General features: G+C 34.9%; 1 long non-coding RNA gene across 1 annotated transcript; it reads left to right on the top strand.

Moving 5' to 3' along the window:
* Positions 1 to 2,661: 2,661 nt before the first annotated feature.
* LOC128285598 (uncharacterized) lies at positions 2,662 to 4,909 on the top strand. Its single transcript, XR_008276092.1, has 2 exons — positions 2,662 to 2,830; positions 4,668 to 4,909. It is a non-coding gene; the product is annotated as an uncharacterized LOC128285598 (long non-coding RNA).
* Positions 4,910 to 5,372: the final 463 nt, after the last annotated feature.

The following is a 5,372-nucleotide window of genomic DNA, read 5'->3' as shown; positions in this document are numbered from 1 at the left end:
GTTAAGTCACGTGTGTAGTACTAAGTGCAGGTACTACGTGTACCAAATTAATAGGTCACATGTGTAGTACTAAGTGCAGCCTACTATGCGTACCAAAGAGCTTCAGTTACAAGCGTGGTATATGCACAGGCCACTGGGTATCTGTTATTATTCCGATGAGTTCAACAGGAAATTTACTAAGTGAAAAGACATATGTACATGACTATGTGATGAATAAGTACAAGTATATCTATGTGAAAAGTTGTGAGCAATGTGCTCGATAGTTGAGCGAATCTTTTGGTAAGAAAGAATGGAGTAAGTGAAATTATGTAAAAGTGAAATTTTGTAATAAAACAATTTTGGACAGCAGCAGTTGTGTGATTTTAAAAATCAACAAAAATGGTAGAAATTGAATTAGAAGTTGAATGAGATATGAAATTAAAGCTTAATGAACCTATTTTCTCATAAATTAACAGAACTTAATTTGGAGTTTTGTAGCTCTGGATATAAATAAATTAGTAACTATGACTCGAGAAAATAGCGAGACCAGAAAATCAGCAGAAGCATAGTTATGATTACATTTTCATGGAATTATGTTGATAATTTGCTTATTATTTTCATATGGACTTACTAAGCTTTAAGCTTACTCCCTCCTCTTCATTTCCTTAGTGTTCTCAGGTCAGCTCGGGGTTAGAGACCGTCGGAGCTAGCATAACACTATCAAGCCAAAATCTCCAAAGTATTGTCGTATGTGTATTAAATACTTTCAAGTGAGTGGCATGTATAAGGACTAGTTTTTATGTTAGTTGTTGTTATGATTAGCCAAATGTATCAGCTTATATTGATTTATTGTATATGGCCATGAGATATGGCTTAAATGGTTATGGCTTGTAAGCCTAATTATTTTTGCTATGTGTTATTTTTTGTGATGTGTTTATAATTGGTTGTTATGAATGACACATGTACATGATGAATGCTCTAAGACCATTCGAGGTGGTCATGGCCATAGAATGAATGTGTGGCATGGTAGTAAGTTGATAATGATTGAATATGGACAATTGTAGAATGTGAATAATGGTAGTAAGTTTAGGCCTCGAACGCCTGTATAAGGGACGATTTATATGTGTTTGAAAAGTTTTAATTTGGATGAAATTTTATGCCCGATTTTGCATGTTTGTGAATGTTTAAGTTCAGTAACGCCTCGAACCCCGTCCCAGTTTCAGATATGGGTAAGGGATGTTACATTTAGTGGTATCAGAGCTATGGTTTATTCAGTTCTTAGACTAACCTAGCATGATTGGGAGTCTAGCTATACATGCCACCAATCCGTGATAGGATGATATCTCCCGACGTGAATGAGAACCATCTTGTTTAGACAGAGGTACTCTCTAACCGAGTTACACTGATCATGTTAAATGTATAGCTAAGGTATTCGGGTAAGGTATAGTTATGATCAGCCTAAACTCAGAAAAGTATGAATAAAAGTTCATGATATGTATGTGATAACATGTAAGATAAAAGCTTATGTTACGATAAATACTCATGCTTGTTTGATATTCATATGATGTTGTGCACTTGACTTGTTTGATTAAGTAAATGTGATAAAAAAAAATTCATAAAGGTATGAATAAAGGTTTATAATATCATGTTATGGATAAAAATCCCATTTTCTCGATTAGACGTTGAATGTTGATAAATTTTAACGATATCTTAAATGAGACAAATGATTATAATGTAATGAACTTATTTACGTTAAATTGATGGATTGATTCATATGAATGTAATGATATGTATATGATGAAGTGCCAGATAAAAGTTTTGATTGTGACATACTTATCCATGTTTGTTTGGCCCTCATAAGATGTTATGTGCATGACTTGTTGGATTGAATGAATGGGATAAATAAAGTTATTCAGAATCCATAGAATGCATGCATAAATACACTGGTTTAAATAAGATAACTGAAAAGTTCATGTCATACGAACGTGAATAATAGTTTGCCTGAAATGGATGATATGCTTGTGAAAATGTTACTTTGATGATGAAATAGTGTTATATGTATATGTGTATGAGAGAAGAGTTAGGGACCTTACAACCCCACCTCCTTACCATAGTGGTGTTTTGTAACGGATTTTATAAGATCAGTGTTGAATAAGCTCACAAGTATGAGACCAAAGAGTTCAGATGTAGAATGATTATAACTATGATCAAAGATTTATTGGATTGATAAGTAAAGACTGTAACACCCCAATTTTCGGGAATCTGTGAATGTTGGCATAGGTTTAATTATGTTAGTGGGCCTCTAGAAAGCCCAAACTTAAGATAAAACCCGTCAATTTTAGTTAATTTTTGTTCCATAAGAAAAAAGGGGTGAAATTATGAAATAGGACCTATGTGAAAATGTTTGAAAATGCTATAGGCTAAATTGAAGTGGCCAAATAAATAGGAGTGCAAAATAGGAGGATTTGCATGACAAACCTCCCATTTTACATGAAGTGGCCAGCCATCATGTTGTTGTAGACAAAATGTACACTTGATATCCATAATTTATGGTACAAATTGATAATAGGTTAGGTAAATGTTCAATGATAATAGGTTAGGTAAATGTTCCATGATAATGGGTTAGGTAAATGTTTCATGATAATGGGTTAGGTAAATGTTTCATGATAAGAATTTCATGTCTTTTGTATTAAAGAATTAAATGGATGAAATATGAAGTTTTATTAAAAGAAAAAGGGGTGAAAAGAACAAAGTTTTGTCCATCTTTGTTCATCATAGATGAAAGTTAGAGAAGAGAAAGGAGAGGAGAAAGCTCTTGAGTATTTGGTCATTAGGAGGAGGAAAATGGAAGGTAAGTTCTTGGTACCTTGCTTCTATTTTGAGGTTCATGAGTTCTTCTTGATTCTACCTTAACTCTTGAAGCATATTTTGATTTTTAGTTGTGTTGTGAGCATTTAGTCATGAATTAAAATGAAGGAAATGGTTGTTGTTTCATGTTCTTTTGATGAAAAATGGAAGATAGGTGAAGTTGAGCCAAACAAATAAGCATGCATGTGCCTTAGATGTTAAAGGGAAAAATCAGCTAACATGTTGTGCTTTAAAATGATGAAATGGAGATTATACTTAAGTAAAATAATAAATATGTGATGATTGATTGGTGATATACATGTTTAAATAACAAGCATGCAAGTTAGGTGTGAAAGAGTGATTTGGTAATAAATCTGCTTGGGACAGCAGCAGTAACGTGACTTTGGAAAATCACTATAAATTGTGGAAGATGAGTTAGAAGCTGCATTAATTATGTAATTAAAGCTTATTTAGTCTAGTTTCTAATGAAATAAACAAGAACATATTTTGAATTCTGTACAATGAGAAATTTGATTCGTAATGAAGGGTGGTCAGATTAGTCAAACAGTGAAACATGGGAAACTTTGAGAAAAATCTGGTATTGATTGGCTAAACCAAAAATTCTGAAAATTTTATGGATAGAATATATATGAGTCTATTTTCAGGGAAAATTAACGGCACTTGATTTGGAGTTTTGTAGCTCTAGTTATAAATAATTTAGTGACTGTTGCTCAGGAAGACAGCTTGCAGTGAAATTATGATTATGTGGTAAACATTGACAAAAATTTGTTAATGAGTTGCTTATTGATTTCTTATAAGCTTACTATGATCTGTAGGTGTGGTTGGCCGAATATTGTAAGGGGTTAATACATAGTTTGTATTTGAATAGTTAGATTAACGTGTTAGTAATCCAATTGTAGGCGGTTCGTGTGTGGATCTCGTCGACATATCGTCATAAGCAGTGTGTAATCGACACCCTCTCATAGACTAGATTGGCAAAAGCCGAAAAGCTGAAATGCTGAAAAGTCGGTATTTGGGAATTTGCGAGTGTGCGAATGCTCGTAAAATAGTTGGGTTTGTATATTTGGTAATCTAAAGTAATAAACTGCAGTACGCGCGATTTCATACATTTTGATAATTTGGGCTTAATGGGCCAAAGATCGAGTTCATGGGCCAACAGGCCCAATTCGGTAAGTATGTGCGGTAAGTGTTCTGATAGTACGTAAATAGTTAGGATATGCATGAAAACCCTGAAAGTAGCTAAATTACTATAATACCCCTATGTATGGAAAATTACTGTTATACCCCTAGGTGCAAAATTACCGTTATACCCGTAGGGTTAATTTTGACTGAAAAGCATAGTAATCTGATTCTGTATGATGGATGCCATGATTATATATTTGTTGCATGGGGACATGGGTTATATTATGGAGGAAGCGTTCTGGTGGCTATGCCACAAATATCTGATCTGGTGGCTCTGCCACATATATCTGTTCTGGTGGCTCTGCCACGATTATCTGTATCTGGTGACTCTGTCACATTATCTGTTCTGGCAGCCATGCTGCAAATTCTATGGTGTGTAGCGGTTGGGTGGGTCGAGTTGTCTCCCCACACGGTGTAAGGTTGGTACGGGGGTGTATACGGTTGGATATGGTTGGGTTTCTGCATAAACATGTAATATCTGCTACGTTCATTATGGGCCTATGGGCTTTATTCGATTACATTGCGGGCTAAGGCCAACTTATTCTGTTTCTGTGGGTTGAGCTGATTTAGACTATGGTTGGGTTATTTTACACACTGAGTTTTCCCCAAACTCATCCCTTTTATTTTCATCCACGCAGGTAATCCCCAACCATAGTGGGCTTGGAGCTGTGAGGGAATTCGGAGTGGCCACCCGTTCTGAAAGTTTGATTTTCTTCTGGTGAACTGGACATCCTTTTAATTACGTTTGAGGTTTTGGTCTTTTAAATGTAATAAGGCCGCTTATTTATTTTTGATGGTTTTTAATATGTATTGCTAAGATAGGTAATACTTATTTTAACTGTTGAAATTGGATAGCTTTAGGGCTCGTTTTCAAAAACAACAGTTGATTTCAAAATAACACGACAACAAGCAAAGCTTCCGCAATGAAAGTATTTTCCAAAATTAATCACTTTTCCAAAAAATGACTTAATCAAATTAGTTTCCTAGAAATATCCATGACGTTAAGGTGTGGCAATGGCAGTATGCATGTCTAGGATTGGATCCGAAGGGAGCTTGGTACTTAAGCAGTCCAATGGACTTACCACCTCTTTTCCGGTTTCCTACCTGGTGCATAGCTTCCCTTCACTTTAACCCTTAATGAATTAATCTTTTGAACATCAAGTACAATTTTCTGGACTTAGAATGGAATTTTTTTTTTAACGTTTTTGATGTGGCATGCCGGATCCGGCCATAACTTCTGGGCCAGGTTTAGGGTGCTACAAAGACAGAGATAGTAAAGTACGATGTCGAGAAACGTATTAACTGGAATTTCTTCAGAACAAATCTTCTTCAATGAAAATCAT

Source organism: Gossypium arboreum, chromosome 1 (assembly GCF_025698485.1).
Source record: "Gossypium arboreum isolate Shixiya-1 chromosome 1, ASM2569848v2, whole genome shotgun sequence".
Classification (NCBI taxonomy): domain Eukaryota; kingdom Viridiplantae; phylum Streptophyta; class Magnoliopsida; order Malvales; family Malvaceae; genus Gossypium; species Gossypium arboreum.
The sequence above is the reverse complement of the archived record's forward strand: the minus strand, read 5'-3'. Positions and strand labels throughout refer to the sequence as shown.